The sequence below is a fragment of the Equus przewalskii genome, chromosome 3 (assembly GCF_037783145.1).
Source record: "Equus przewalskii isolate Varuska chromosome 3, EquPr2, whole genome shotgun sequence".
In the NCBI taxonomy this organism is placed as follows: domain Eukaryota; kingdom Metazoa; phylum Chordata; class Mammalia; order Perissodactyla; family Equidae; genus Equus; species Equus przewalskii.
The window spans coordinates 62,124,477-62,141,499 of record NC_091833.1 but is presented as its reverse complement, the minus strand read 5'-3'; the positions used below and the strand labels follow the sequence as shown (position 1 = coordinate 62,141,499).

Genomic DNA, 17,023 nt, shown 5'->3' with positions numbered 1-17,023 from the left:
AATTAGGAAATTTCCTCTCTGAGGAAAATAGCAGACACAAGAGCAAAGAACAATAAAAATGTCTGGATCCCATGACCACCCTGAAGCAAAGCCCAGAGTCAGTAAGTTCCACAAAGCCTACAAAATTTCCAAATAATATTTACTGTCTTATTTTAAATATGTATGGAAAACTAAGAATCACTAGACATTTGAGAGGAGTCTCTTACATGGGAGATGGAAAACAAAACAAGCAAACACACATAATCTAGAGGATACAGAAAACACTAGCAGCAGAAGAAAACAAAACCAAAATCTATAGTTAATCTTAGAAAGAGAAGAAAATATATCATTTTCTGGATGGATTCTGCAGGTGGAATCCTTTCACAACACATACATATAACAAACCATCCTGCTGTACACTTTAAATATCTTACAATTTTATTTGTCAAATATACCTCAATTTAAAAAAGTGAAGACTCCACAGAATCTGTGAAACAAGAACAGGAGGCTATAGATGCACGAACTTAAGAAGTAAAAACAAACCAAATACACGACAGAATAAAAAAAAAGCTCAACAGAATTTGGATTGGAATATTAAGTTGAGAAAATTGCCCAGAAAGTAGAACAAAATGACAAAGACATAGAAAGTGAGAAGGAAATGATAAGAAAGCTAGAGTTGGTGCAAGAGTTTCAATATTCGAAATATAGAATTTGCAGAAAGAGGAAAGGAAAGGAGATAATCATCAATGAAATAATTCAAGGAAGTTTCATAGACCCGAAGGATGTTAATGTCTGTTTTGATAAAGGCCAATTGTGATCCAGTACAATGGTTGAAAAAGACCCATACCAAGAAACTTTATGAAATTCTAGAACAATTGTGACAAAGTCTCAGAATCTTTCAACAGCAACAGCTACATAATTTGTGCAGCTCCGTGCAAAATCAAAATATGAGGCTCCTTGTTTAAAAATTATGAGGAATTTCAAGAGTGCAACAGCAGAGCATTAAGCCAAGTGTGGATGCCTTTTGGGTGTGGGGTCCCGTGTAATTGCACAGGTCACATCCTATGAAGTCCAGGTTCCCAGGAAGAAAAAATATCAGGAAATCAGAACGAATGCCTCTCCTCTCCCCCTCATTCTAAGCTACGACTGTGATTCTTACTCCACTCAGGACATAGAAGCAATCAGAAAAGACCTACTTCATCTTTCCAACTCCAAAACCACAAGCCTGCCTCTCCCTGTTTTTAAACTTTGCTTTCTCTTCTTCAGTGACTGAACTATCCTGGCTCTTGTCTAAAGTCTTTTCTTCAACTTGTGTGCTGGATCCCATATCATCTGGCATAGTCAAGGTTTTTCTCCTTCATTTCACTCTTTTCTCCAGCATCATCAGTTTTTGCTTTTCTTTGGGATCATTCCTATCAGAATATAAATACCACCATCTTTGAAAGGTACTCACTTGGCCGAAGACCTCTTCCAGCTACAGCCTCCTTTCTCTGCTCCCCTTTATAGCAAAATTCACAAAAAAGAGTTGTCTTTATGTACTGTTCCACTTCTACCTCCTCACTCCCATCATCCATTCTGTCTCCTATGCTTCAATCAGGCTGATATCCACATGACCCACTGAAACTACTATTGTCAAAGTCAACAATGACCCCCCTCTTATCAAAACCAATGGTCAAATCTCAGGCGTCATTTTCCTCAACTTTCAGGAGGATTTGAGATAGCTGATCATTTCCTTGCCCTTGTTCTTGTCCTTTGTAGGACGTCACACTCTTCTGGGTTTCCTCTTACTTCCCTGACCATTTCACTTCCCTTTGCTTACTTCTTCCTTATATCTGAGCTTGAACTGTTGGTGTAAACCAGAGTTCAGTCCTTGGGCTTCTTTTTCTCTACCTACTTTCTTTATCTAAGCAATTAATTTCATCTCATCATATAATTATCATCAATACACTGTTGTATCCCATATTTTGATCTTCAGGCTTGGCTCCCTCCTTGAGTTTAAATTCATATACCCAAAAGCCTACATGAAATTTACTTGGATGCTTAACAGGTAACTCAGATATAATATATTCAAAATAGAACTCAATTGCCTCTCTCAAATCTCGGATCTCATCAATCCAATAAAATGGACCCATCATCCACTCAGCTGCTATGGCCCAAACTCTGACAATTTTTCTTAATTCTTCTCTTTCCCTTACATGCCACATCAATCATTGATTCAGTGAATGATTCATCTACGATTCATCGGTCATTAAATCATGTTGGTTCTAATTCCAAGATATATCCTGAAATTGATGATTTCTCAGCACTTCCGCCATTGCTCTGGACTCACCCCTCAACAACTGCCATAGCCCCTTAACTACTCTCCCTGCCTCCTGTGTTGTTTCCCTACTAGCTACTCCTCATGTAACAACCAGAATAATGTTCACAAAACCCTAGAGTGTAAGTAATATTTTTATTACTCTCTTTTACAGATGAGAACACAAGCTGAAAATGGTTAAGGAACTTGTCCATGTTCACATAGCTCGTAAATGGTGAAACCAAAATTTGAACCTTGATGCTTTTCTAGAGCATCCTTCCCTCCTCCCCCACCTCTGAGTGCTTATACTCTTTCATCTTGTGTCTGTAGTGCCTATCTCTGTACTCTGAGTAGCACCTGACACACAGTAGGCACTTAACAAATATTGGTTGAGTTAATTAACGAATAGCACCTGGCACACAGTGATTACTCAGTAAATGGTTTTTATATGAGTGTCTTAGAATATAAGCTTTTAATGTAAGATTTTAAAGGAACAATTTTACTATACATCTTATTCACATAGAACTTCATAATTTGCTATTAGATCGTACTTATTGTGCAGGAAAAATATTAAGTTTGATACATTTTTCTGCTCAAAACCCTACATTGGCTTTCCATTTCACTCAGAGAAAAAGCCAAAATCTTTTCAGTGGCCTATAGGATGCTCTATGATCTGGTGTCCGTACCTCTCTGACTTCCTCTCCTACTCTCTCCGCCTCTTGGTCATTCTGTTTTAGACCTACTGACTTTCTCAATGTTCCTCCAACACATCAGAGGTGCTCCTGTCTTAGGGCTTTTGCACTGATTGCTCTCTGCCTCGAACACTCTTTCCCCACATGTGTATGTGGCACCTCCCTTATCTCTTTCAAGTCTTTGCCCAAATATCATTCTCAGTGAGGTCCACTCTGCTTGTCTTATTTAAAATTGTGACAAATCTACGCTGCCTGCATACCCAATCTCCCTTAACCTGCTCTAATTTTAATTTCATCCATAGTACTCAGCACCCTCTAAAATATTATATAATTTAGTTGTTTATTTTGCTAATATTGTCTATCTACCTGTAAAATGCCATGATGGTAGGAGTGTTTGTTTTTTTATTAATAGGTAGTCAATAATATTTGTTGAATGAATGAATGAATGAATTAAAATTGTGAAACAATCTCAGAAAGTTATTTCCTTTGTGAAGTGTTGAGAATTTGTATTTATAGAGCTCAGTTTATTAAGAGCACATGTGAACACTTGCTCACTTATAGATAAATGCCATATATTTGAGTGTTGGTTAAATTTGCTCTACCAAATTTGGAGGAACATTAAGGGCTATTAAAAATAAATAGAACTATTATTTGTGACTTGATTGTCACAGCTAACCTCTACATGGATGAGATAAGTTCTTTCTGTCCATCCATGGTTGTTAAAATCAAGTTATTGAAATCAAGTTACTTCACCAAGACTCTCTTAATTCTTTAGATTATCTCCTCATTTCAAAATAGAAGTAACTTAATATTTGGGAGACTACTCTCAACCCCACAAATTCCTCAAATTTTGTTTTTTGACCATTCTGCATGACTCTACGAATTTTGTTGAGGATAAGCAGTCTTACTTAGATAACAAGGGAATTTTAAATTTATTTTGAACCTGTAGTTTGCCATGGTTATTGACCTAGGCTAGGATTTTTCAAATGTTTCTGCCACTACTTTGTGAACATAATGCATTTTGTATATTGGAACCCCAATAAATACACAGATAAAAGAAGGTCCCTATTACTATAAATTTACTTTATAGATTCAAATTAAAACATTTAATAATATGAACTCGATCAATGAGAACAATAAGGCCGTTTTGATTAAACATAAGCCTGAGTAATTGGAGCTCATGAATGTCAATTACAGTGTTTTTTATAGCCTCCTGCTCGATTTATGTCTGGAGGAGCATTGGTTGCAAGGTTTCAGAAAAAATAGTTGCAAGAATCTGGAGTGACGTCACCAACATGGTGAAATAGGAGGCTCCTGACTTTCCCATGGATGCAGTGAATATACAGCTACACAGGATCAATTCCCTCTGCGAGATATCCAGAACCTAGTTGAGTGATCTCTACACATTGGGAGACTGAGAAAATACCCCCATCAAAATGAGTAGGAAAGGCTCAGACACCATTTCACCTCCCTTGGCACGATAAACTCCACCCTTGTACAATGCCTTACAATTGAGAGGGAACCTCCAACTCCCAGCTTCTCCCTGAGAAGCGAAGGGATTGGACTATACTTCTAGTCCCTCACCTTTTAAGGTTGCTGCCCGGAAGATGGGCCCCCAAATCACCTAGCCCCGAGAACCAATGAGGCTTGCATCCATGAGTCCCACAGGACCATAGCGAACAAAGAAGCACTGTTAAATGGGCATGACAGCACTTCCCCTGGCTAAACCTCACCCCTAACTCTGCTTAGCTCAGAGGAAACAGGCAAAAACACCTGTCTCCCAGTTTTTACCCTGGAAGGGGTTTGGCTGCATACTTTCCCAGATGCTGCCTGAGAATCCAGCTTTTAATCATCCTGCATCTGGGTGCTAACTGGGATCCTCCTGGGAGCCTGAAAGAGCAGGTGGGCACTTCCCCTGCCTTATCCCTTCAGCTTACTCCAACAATAAAACCAAGTTACCAGCTTCTCCCTGGAAGGAGTTTGTTCACACATTCAATGCACCAACTTTGCCAGCTGCCATCAGAGAGAAGGGCTCCCAAATCACTTAGTACTGATAGCCAGTGGGCTTGGCATTCACAAGTCCCACAGGACCATAGCAAACAAAGAGGCAGGTAAGTGGGCGTGTAAGCATTCTCTGTGGGGAGTTGTTTATGGATAGGAAGAAATAATATTGTTAAAATGTCCATATCACCCAAAGTGATCTACAGATTCAATGTAATCCCTGTCAAAACTTCAATGGCATTTTTCAAAGAACAACAAACAAGCCTAAAATTCATATGGAACAATAAAAGACTGAATGTTAAAGCAATCTTGAGCAAGAAGCACAAAGCTGGAAGCATCACACTTCCTGATTTCTAACTATACTACAAATTGACAGTAATCAAAACAGTACTGTGTTTTTACTGGTGTCAAAAGAGACGCATAGATCAATGGAACAGAATAGAGAGCTCAGAGATAAGCTCACACATGTGTGGTCAATTAATTTACCACAAAGAAGCCAAGAATATACAATGAGAAAAGGACGGTCTCTTCAATAAATGTTGTTGGGAAAACTGGACAGCCACACGCAAAAGAGTGAAAGTAGACCCCTATCTTACGTTATACCCAAAAATCATCTCAAAATAGATTAAAGACTTGAATGTAAGACCTGAAACCATAAAACTCCTAGAGGAAAACATAGACAGTAAATCTCTTGATACTGGTCTTGACTGATTTTTTGGATTTGACACCAAAAACAAAAGCAACAAACACAAAAATAAACAAGTGGGGACTACATCAAACTTAAAAGCTTCTGCACAGCAAAGGAATTCCTTAAGAAAATGAAAAGGCAACCTACAGAATGGGAGAGAATGTTTGCAAAGCACGTATCCAATAAGAGGTTAATATCTAAAATATACAGGGAACTCATACAACCAAATAGCAAAAAAACAAATAACCCAATTAGTAAATGAGCACAGGACCTGAATATACAGTTTTCCAAAGATGACATACAAATGACCTATAGGCATGTGAAAAGATACTCACCATCAGTAATCATCAAGAAAATGCAAATGAAAACCACAGTGAGACAACACCTCACACCAATTAGGATGTCTAATATCAAAAAGACAAGCAATTAATGCCTGCAAGGGTGCAGTAAAAAGGGAACCCTTAAACACTGTTGGTGGTAATGTAAACTGGAGCAGCCACTACAGAAAATGGTATGGAAGTCTATGTGAGGTGGTGAATATGTTAACTAACTTCCAGTGGGAGTCCTTTCACATTATATGTATATATCAAATCATCACATTGTATACTTTAGATATATTGCAATTTAATTTGTCAATCATATCTCAATAAAAGCTCAAAAAAAAATAGTTGCAAATGGTAATAGTTAAAAAATAAAACACAAGGAAAAACAGCATGATTTGCAATCTTAAAATATCTGGTTAACAGGAATCATAGAATAATTTTATTTTATAGATATATCACCAACCATATCTAACAACCACTTATATTATTAACCATAAATATGTCAGACAAGAAACATTCCAAATTTATAGTAAGTGATAAAGTGATGATACTCTCATGATGCTATCTGTTGGAAGTTCACTTGTCTTTGCACATGTCATTATTACGATTTGAGAAAAGTATATAATAGGCAGATATGCCTAAAGGTTGATTGACATTTACTTGAGCATGGCACATGCATTTCTAAGTCTTAATTTGTGTCTTCCTTTCCCCCAAATCCCTCAACCAGGGCTCACAAAATTCTTTCATTCATAATTCAAGATCTCTTCTTTTCTGCCAGTATGATAGTATTGGTGTGTATGGGGGTGGGTGTAGACATACAGAAAGATTTGGATACATAATTGAAGAACAAACTTCCCTACCTTTACGAGAGGAAATACTCATGACTAGAGAAGAGGGAAGAGAAGGAATGACACAACTGTCCCCTCCCACCAACCAACCAAAGCAATGGCTCCCATCACATGCTCTAGCACCAGGAAGCTGGATGGAACCTGGGTGAGTTCCACGTTGTTTTTATTGTTGTCAGATGGTCAGGGCTGGTCAGCAGAACTCAGCCTGTTCTCCATCATTTGTCAAGTTTGAAGCAACATACTCTGTACCTTGAGCCTCTGCTCAGCCCCTCAACAGATAATCTTCTGCCTGACAGTGTCCCAGGACACTGGTAATGCACTCACTCCCAAAAGTGGGAACCTTTTAGCCATGTTAAGGGGTGATGGTCACTTAAAGCAAAATCCTTCTCTTGACCCAAGAGGGACTAGATAGACTCAGTGTGAAACTGCCTACCCAGCTGGGAAAGCAGACTAACAGGACATGTCTTTACAGAGAATTTTATACGTTTGAATATGTTCAGTTCTGAATTTTGGAAAAACACGATTGCAAAGTTTTAGCTTTCCTAAGCATTGACATTTTCAAGAAGTTCAAATATACGTGTAGATAAGATTTTTCCTAGATTTGTATAAAAATGAGCTGTCCTAGCCATATGAAACATCGAATGAAATGTTTGTCTCCAATGAAACATTGTCTCCAAAGTCTCTAATTTGGAGATAAAATGTATAAAATATGTTTATATGTATTATATATAATATATACATATATTTGTGTGTTTGTATATGTTATATGTAATGTATATAACATACACAGGTACGTATGTAAACAGTGTTACTGTTTTCTTGCGTGTCCTTCCAGATTGTTTGAATCAATGCAGATTGTTTTATCATGAGTTGGTCAATACTAATACATATGTCCCTCCCAACATATTTCTTTTTTTTAACTAACTAAGTGGTAGCATACTATATGCTCTATTCTTATTTTATTATACACTTTGCTGTTTTTCCTAGACAATGCCTTAGATAATTTCACATGTGTTTATGAGGGGTTTTTTCTTTCTTTGTATAGGGCATAATATTCCATTGAATTGGTGAACCATTGCATTTAGATGTGAAAATCATTTTAAAATCAGGATAAAATCCTTCTTAGTGTGGAAAGTTGTTGGAAGAATATGATTTACTAAGAGATGTCCTAATTACCCCATTGGTGGTTTTAGAGACTTGGAAGACTGAGACCTAGTCCTCTAGAATGGTAGTGGGTCACACGTGTGGTACTTTGATTCATATTCGTCTGATGGCTTCAGAATGGCAAATGATACTGGTTATTACCCATTTATGCTGTCTCCTGCAAGGCCAGATATTTTAAAATCCCACTGAATAGCAAACTTAGAAGTAAATAAAGGGTCAAAGAGAGGAAATTCTTTCCATGCAAGTGAGAAAGGTAGACTCATATATATATAAAAAGGAAAGTTAGTAACTCATATAACTTGTCTGGAAGTAAATGCCTAAGGTCTGTTTGAAATAAAGGCGGTATGACACTTAGAGTGATGAGAAAATACTGGGAATAAGAGTGGAAAAAGTAGGAGGAAGGGACACCTGTCCCAGGTTTTTTTTGTGGGAGGAGTGAGCTCTATCTAGGTCATATGTGACCTCTAATCCTCATGGTTAGTATTTCCTGGCCAGAGTCAACAGGCTTTTGGTAGGAGTGGTAAAATTTTGTGGTAGAGCACATAGTAGACAAATATGCGTGGGCGAGTTCTCTGGGATAAGTCACACAGTGAATGTTCTAGATTAGTTTTCCATGTGACATTGGACTTACTGATTAAGCTGTTGCCAAAAGGACTGTTACCCCCTAATGGTTTGGGCCACTGTGCTCGAGACCTGTCCAGAACACTGTGTTCTTGTCACAGGGCAGTCCAAGAGGGACATATGATGATCCAAATGATGACCAGTGTTCAGTACTTCATTTCTTTTCTGACTTGGAGCTAACCTAAAGGAATGATTAGAATTTAGCTTCCCAAATCTGCCAAGTACATATATAAGGGCCCAAATTTTACTGCTCTGGAGTACTTTTTAGTCTTTTTCTCCAGTATTCATGAATTTAATTCTCCTATTCCACAAGATTCTACAATGTAGTATCCACACGGGAGAAAATTCTGAAATTCAACTCTCTGTACCTAAGATAAAGCTCTGCGAGGACCACATTTGTCTACAATCAGATACAATAGTAGATGAATTTACCAAACAGGGTTCTCCCACCCCAATTTCAAACCCGTGAGTTGGGCGTATGAGCTTAGTGTCTATACTTCTCATTAGTTTATGTAAAAGGTGATTATAAATTAGCAAGACACCATATTGTAGATCATATAATAAGAACTCTTTCCATCACCATGCAATTGTGTTAATTTCTGCTCTTCATCGGCCGCCTCATGTTGGCCCAAGTGGATACCCTGTGAGGGAGTCTTCTTTCTAAGAGTTCCAAACGGGAAGCTGTAGAAATTACTTTTGCTTCCTCTTCAACGTGTCTGTTTCCATCTTCTCATTTCTTTCTTCCCTTGTTTGGGAATAATAGGTTTCAGAGTGACATTAGCCATGTATCCATCCAATTCCCATTCCTTTTAAATTTCCCTTTTGCTCCTCTTATTCTTCCTCTGGCAAGGCTCTCCATTGTGTTCCTGGGTAGAATGGAATGTCCCTTAGGCACATTCAGATTTCCATCTGAAGCCCATAAAAGAAAACAAAGACAATGTAGGTTGACACTGTTCAAGTTTTGCTTTTGGTATGCAGATGAACAAGATTAAAGAGTAAATCTTTCTCTCTGAACAAAAATCTCTCAAGATTATTGTGTCACTGGAAAATCCTATAATGATGAATAAATATTAGCACTTCTTTCTCCTTGCATTTCTGCTGTAAGTTTTAGTGCTCCCCAAGGCATTGAAGAGGGAGAAGATCATATGCATGGAACCCAAAAAGAAAAATATTTCAAAAAATATTATTGTTAAATATGTACCTGTTTTCATGTCTTTTTGTAATCTGCCTCTGCCTTTTTGCCTTCAGTAAATTGGCTTTGTTCCTTAACATTTGCTTCAGAAATAATTGTATTCTCTCACTGCAAGATTTTTCTCTCCATGTCTCCTGGAGGTCCTTGTGGATCACTAACGGCATCCAGATCTTTAGGATATTGCTTCTTTTCCCTTCCTCTGGCCCATGCCATCTCTAAGTTCACTGCGTCCTCTGCCTTCCCCTATTATCCCCACGCATGTTTGGATCCCCAATCTTTTTATCCCAAGCCTATTTCTTATCTCGTCTATACACTTCCTTCCCCTAATTGAAACCTGGCTCTCTGGTTAATTGACAAACATTTACTGAATACCACTTATGTACAATCTTCTCCTTTGGGCAGTTTGTATTTCACCAATCTGTTGACTTTTCACTGCCTTAAAAGAGGCTGCATTCTTCATCCCAAGTTGGTGGAGTGATTCAGATTCTGAAACTCCATCATTTTCTAGGCTGAAGAGATGCTACTTCCCTTGGTGTACCAAGCACAGGGTATGGCACATTATTAGTTTTGATTTTATTGTGTAGGCAATGGAGAATCATAAATTTTTGAGTGAAAGAAGAGTAATGATTACACATGGTATTCTGGGAAGACATTTGTGGGATTGACGTGAAGGACTGCTTGTGGTTGAAGTGTGTATACCCATTAGTGCATTACTATAATAAAACAGAAACGAGAGAAGAGTAAAAAGCGAGACTGAGAGAAGAAGGAACTAAATGATTTCTGACTGATTCAACAGAAAGCAAAGAAGCCTTGGTTGGAAGATAAAAATAAGGTTGTCAGCAAACAAGAAAGAGAACAATTGATTCAAGACAAAGATGGGGAACTAGAATAATGTAATTCCATGGAGGTCAACATAAAAGAGGGGAATCAAATGCAATTGACTAATTCCTTTCACTTACATGAAACATGCAAAAACTTTCCTAATGGGATTGAATACTTGACCTGAGATTCAGTTTCAGAGCAGTCGTGGAGATGGAAATCATTTGGTGGGAAATGAAGAGGAAATGAGTAGTTGTCACAGAGATGTCATTAACAGGTCATTGTGCTTGCAGGAACCTTGGGTATGACACACTCTTCTTTTAGTAGGATCTCACTACACGGTGAACTTAAAATTCCTGAGAACTGAGCTCTGTATGTTGATTCATGTGCCTTGCAGGGGTGGGGAGGGCCCAGGACTTTCCATATTAGCATTCTGTTGACCTTAGGAAGGCCTGCCTCTGCTATTGTCCAGGCATCTGGTACTCCCAGCACTCCTTTGCCAGAGCAGGAGTGAGGCTTACAGAGCTCCAGGCTTCCTGACACTCCCCTGATTGGCTGTGACTGTACTTTTTTTTTTTTTTTAACTGAGGGAATTATAATATTGTAAATGTTTCTAGATTTTAAAACAATCAATTTTCCCTTAGTTATCATAATCAAAGAGGATTTCCCTGAAGTTCTCTTTGCTCTGATGGAAGACCAGCCAGCTTAACACAGGGGTTAGAAACTCCACCGTCTACTGAGACTGGGCAGGTGTGACACAAATGTGTGAATTAGGCTAGGTATAAGACTATTGGAAGTGATGTTCCTGTAGTAAACTGGATAGGGCATGCTCCATCCAATGACATGCAAATTAAAATGCTTTTAAAACACCCTTTACTGTAGGGTAAAAAATATGAATACATATGTGTTTGAACAATGTGTTTTAATATGTGTTAGATTGAGGTGTGGAGGGAAGGACTTCCCACTGAATTTCTTCTCCTTTTACATTATGGGCTAGTCACACAACTTGCCCTGTATCAAATGGATGTATAGGTTGTATAAAAACTTCAGATTTTATATCATATCTTTGCTCATGATGAGTTAAAAGTTTAGGGAATGAAAAGGCAATAAGAGTAGTTCACTGAATTGTCACTATGATTGGCCATGGCATTATCCTAAGGTTTGGAAGAGGTCAATTTTTACATTGTTCATATTTGTAGCATTTATTCTAACCTCCACTCTCTTCTAGTCTAGTCTGAAGCAGTAGAAAAACTTAGACAAAAAGCAAAAGCGACCATGTTTAAAACCCCAATAAAAGAAAAAATAAATGAATACTGTTAGAGTCAAACATGACTGTTTATTTTCTCTTTAGTAGTTTTCTTGCAAGATGTAGTAATTATAGGCTAATAATATTATTAGTATGCTGAACATCATTGTCAATGTTTTATAGGAAATTAATTTCATTTATTTAATTAAATGATTTAAACTTTCTTTGCTATGAATTAAATGTGGCTTTAGTTTACCAAAAGGTTGTATTTTTCCCTATAAAAATATGCCTATGGGGGCCGGCCTGATTGTGTAGTGGTTAAGTTTGTGCGCTCTGCTTCAGTGGCCCAGGATTTGCTGGTTCAGATCCTGGGTGTAGACCTACAGCCCCTGCTGCGGTGGCATCCCACATAGAAGAACTAGAAGGACTTACAACTGCGATATACAACTATGCACTGGGACTTTGAGGACAAAAAAAAAAAAAGAGGAAGATTGGCAACAGATGTTAGCTCAGGGCCAATTTTCCTCACACACACAAAAAAGAAGGCTGTAAGAAAAAATGTGCCTATGATAGTTTTGTGAAATTCAATAGAAAAATAAAATCATACTGCCAGAAATTTGCTTAGAAACACCTTTATATATGAATAAAGGATGTTGTAAAGCAAAAAGAATGAAATTTTATATTTATGATATCATAAGATATTTTAAAATTAATTTCAAATAAGTGTAACTTCAGATCATATAGATTCAGTCTTTTGAAGAATAAAAGAGAAAAACAGAGATGTCTTTTCATGTAAAGTGTAGATGAGAGAAAAGATGGGAAACATGAGTATTTTTTCAGCCCAGAGACTATTAGATTTGATTTGTACTATTCCATGTAATTCCTCACCAGTGAAATTTTCCATTTGTAGGCAACAACACTCATTAAACAGCATGTGTGTATGTCCAAGGGTTTGTTTAACTTAAAGAGATACAGTATCTACAAGTTTTCCAAACAAAAATGACCAGTTCAAAGTTCTATGACCAGTGGCTTGTAAACTGAAGCAATCAGTGCTAGTCTGGTGATGCTCTGTTAGAATTTCAAAGGTTACCATGTGTGGGCTTTAGAATTTGTTTAGAGAAGCAGTGATAACCTTGACTCTCTTTCAGTGGAGGTACAAGTTTATTAATCTGAGACCCATAATCTACATTTTAATCATTAATGTTTACCTCGAGATTCAGGTAAGCATATTCCAGTATAGATTACTTGGTTCTTACAGCTGGGTGACTACATTTTATATCTGCTTTTTCCTATGCCCCACCATTTTAAATTGTTCTTTTTAAAGTTTATTTTTAATTCAGTTTATTCAATTCAATGTCAGATGGTCTAACACATTTAATAGGGGTCTTCAGCGGTCTCTGTGCAAACAATAGGCTTAGGCTTGTGACTTGATTGCTAAACTCAAGTTAGGGCTTTTTCGTCTTTAGTTTCTTAGTTGCTGAAACAGAAATAGACCTTGATTTTATTCTATAAACCAGATATCTTGCTTTTAATTAAAGAAATCTTTTGTGCATTGGTTAACAAAGACTTATCTTTCAATGAAAACAGCTCAACAATAATTGGTTGAGGTTGAACCTCATCAAAATCATTTAATAGACGCTTAGTGTGCAAGCACATTTACTCAATGAGCATCTCCTAAAGTTCATTCAGGTTCCCCTTTCCCAGTTTTAATGTGATAGGTTCTCAGTTTTCTTTTAAAGTTTTTAAAAAAGCAAACTTACCTTTCCACTTTAAAATGCATAATCAAACCACAACTATTATCTCCTGGTTTCATTCTTTCTCCTGTCACAAAATACAAAAATAGCTCATGCTTTTTTTTTTTTGTGTGCAAACTTTGCTCTGAAAATATTTTATTTGACATATGTTTTTAACACATATTTCTTGGATATTTGGGTAGTAGTTGGTAAATCTTCCTATTTTTTCATCGATTATATATTTTAGGTATTTTAAATGAAGACTAGGATAATGGAAAGTTATTAGATCCCACCTAGAAGAACCAGGTTTTTTGTCTTAGTTCTACCACTTATTTGCATTTTAACCATAGACAAGTTTGTTCTTCTCTCTGGACTTTTCTCATTGCCTCTCAGTGCCGTTGGAAGAATTATATTTAACATTATACAAGAAATTATGTTGCATTGATATATAGCAACATTACAATTATTAGAAGGTCCCAGAATAAAAGTTTAATGCCAGTTTCATTAAAATATGTGGATCATACTTTGAACTAAAAATAAACACTCATGGTCTAACAAATGACTTTTATTTGTGAGTTTAAATGGCAAGCCTTAAAATGTATAAAATTAAATCATATTCAGCTGTGTTTTTGACTAAAGATAATATTGAACACAATAAAATTAAATAAAAATCAATTTGTCTCAGAAAATTTGGGTGGAGATTTGCCGTACATAGGGATCAGATCCTTTGGTTCTGAAGGCAGTAAATTGGTAAATAAAATACTGGGGGTAATATTGCTGTCCATCAAATGTATTTATTTTATTGTAAGAAGAGGAAACAGAAGAAAATTGGCTACTTGTCTAAAAATAATCTTATATGTTTTATATTATTAATTCAGCAAACACTTGTTGGACATCTACTCATTCATTTAACAAAAAATACTTATTGAATGTCCAGTATCCTACATACTGGGGATAGAGTGAGAATCAAGACGATAAAGTCTCAGTTCTCAAGGAGCCTACAGTCAAGAGGGAGAGCTGTTTTGTAACTAAGGGTGAAAAGCTAGATCCACTGAAAACCTTCAAAAGGCCAGATGGAAATTCAGATGAAGTTCAGACTGTAATAAGAAGGATGGCCAAGAGATCTGAATTCCTCATGGGACCTCCATTTTCAAAATATAATAACAAATATCATTATAACGTTGAATGGAATTTCAGGGTTATAATATCATTTTTTTTTTCAAGGACAAGTTACTTTTAACCATAGTTAAATCAAATTTGCAACATCAGGAATTTTGAGTCACATTTCTTTCCAGAGCTCTGACAGCACACATTTGGTTAACCCTGCTTTTCGACCTTGGTTAATATGTACAGAACTTAGAAGAGTTCACTGAGTCTGAAATCATCAGTGTTAGTTACAAACATAAATTCTGTGGGCTCTGTGAATCTTAAGCATGAAGCAGAATGGAGTGGTTAAGAGCACTGATTTTGAAGTCAAATTGCCTGGGTTTACGTCCTGACCCCACTATGTATTAGCTGTGCACCTTTGAATAAGTTAAACTACTTAACCTAATACTTCAAGCTCTTCATCTGTTAAATGGGCATAGTAATAGCACCTTGGTTGTGAGGATTAAATGCATGCATATGCATAAAGCGCTTAGAACAGGGCCGGATCCATCGTAAGAGATATTTGAGTGCTTCTTTTTGGAAGTAAAGACTCATTTTCCCTGCCCGATGCTACCCAGCCTTGTCTCTTGGGGACCTGTTAGTTTTAGGCATGGAGAGGAAAGTCTGTACTTTATAGTAGTTTCAGAAGAATCAAAATAGTGGAAAGGACCTTGTGAATCGTTCAGCCCAATCCCTTCATTTTATAGGAAAGGAAATTGAGACCTAAAGAAGTTGAGTTACTTGACCAATGTCATTTTAAATAAACTTCTATTAGGCAGGTAAACCCAGTGTAGCTTTGTTACTTATGGTCACCCTAATCTAGCCAGGATCATGAGATATCCAGATGACTTGAGCCCCCCTGGGTTACAAAGACCTGCCAAGCTGAACTGAGATCTAAAAGCTTTAATTTACTTGAGGCTACAAAGGGGATAAGAAAGGCTAAGTAAAGCTCAATCTTCCTGATTAGCATTCCTTGTCTTTCTCTGATTCAAGATGCTCCATTTTTGTGCATTTAGATTTTTATGTGTGCAGTAAAACTTATTAATATGCAGCTTCAAGATTCCAGAATTCAAAGCCTCCTGCTTTGTGGTGTTTCCCCAGGCCAACTCTGACTTTTGCTCTCTGGTACTTCATGTGGGTTGTCTGACCCCAAAGATGAGAGTCCTTCTTAAGAAGGAGAACAGTGTCAAGTTACAGATGAATCAAACTAAATGAAATATTTCTACTCTCTTTGATAAAAAAACAAAAAGGATTGGTGGATTATGGAAAATACAGAGTACTGAGGATAGAGCAGTAGTAATCCAAGGCATTTTGTATCAGGAATGTACTTTATCAATGTGTCAATTTATAGCAATATCAAGAAAAATTTATAATAAAAAAGAGTATTCTCACCATATTTGATAAAACACTGGGAAAAGTAATTTTATTGCAATGCTCGCGTCAGCATGAAAACTTTTAAGTATATGGATTAGCTAAATTCAATCTAATTCAATTTACCATTCAAGATCTTGTGTGCCATACTGAGGAAACACCCATAAAGAGATAGGCAGTAACAATTGTGTTGTGTTAAAGGAGAACCATTACTTATAAGGAGTATGTGCATAAAAGTATTTTTTCCCTAGGATTTTGATATCTGTTAGTTCTTTACTGGAGTCAACTGAGTCTCTTGTTGACTCTTAGACAAGGAGTTTACTGTTATGTCACTCTCCTAAGTTCAATATGTATCTGTGGTGCAGCTCTTCATAAAGAAGTTCCGTCCTAGCTCCTGTTTAAATGCTCATCTTATATTCAAGATCTGCTAGGTGCCCAGCACTGTTCTAGGCACTCACCATGTATATATATAATATTATAAATAAAATTTTCCAGTGCTTTTAGATTTTTTTCCCCTTAAGGCTTCTAGATTAATCTTGACTGCTTCTAACTGTATAATTCTAAGACTTTGAAACAGGAAAAATGTAAAATTTCTTTACAAAGAATGTGTAAGTTAGCCTTGCAAATATGTCGTAGAGTTACCTGTGCACGTATCGGTAATGAATGGGATATATGAGAGTGGGAGTGTGCAATCTCTCTCTCTCTCGCCACCTAACGCATTTTCTGCTTGCTAAACTTCTTGAACTCTTCATGCTCATTTATTTGCTTGTTTTTTTTTTTTTAAGATATCATAATGTCCACATACACATGTACCTGTGTACTTACAATGTATAATAACAATAATAATAGATATAATAATCATAGCCAACATTTATTGAATACTTGCTCTGTGTCTGGTACTTTC

General features: G+C 36.8%; 1 protein-coding gene and 1 long non-coding RNA gene across 6 annotated transcripts in view; one reads left to right on the top strand and one right to left on the bottom strand.

Moving 5' to 3' along the window:
- The window catches only part of ALB (albumin), a 65,685-nt gene that overhangs the window by 15,721 nt on the left and 32,941 nt on the right, over positions 1 to 17,023 (top strand). The window contains exon 1 of one of the 4 annotated variants that reach the window (XM_070614681.1): positions 12,974 to 13,089. The exons of 2 other annotated variants lie outside the window; for them this stretch is intronic. The gene's annotated coding sequence lies outside the window, so the exon portion shown is untranslated. Of the gene's footprint in view, positions 1 to 12,973; positions 13,090 to 17,023 lie in introns of those variants that run through there. One more of the 4 variants, XM_070614677.1, reaches the window with a different exon arrangement.
- Positions 1 to 17,023, bottom strand: part of LOC139082562 (uncharacterized) — a 30,249-nt gene that overhangs the window by 12,798 nt on the left and 428 nt on the right. The gene's annotated exons all lie outside the window — the stretch shown is intronic.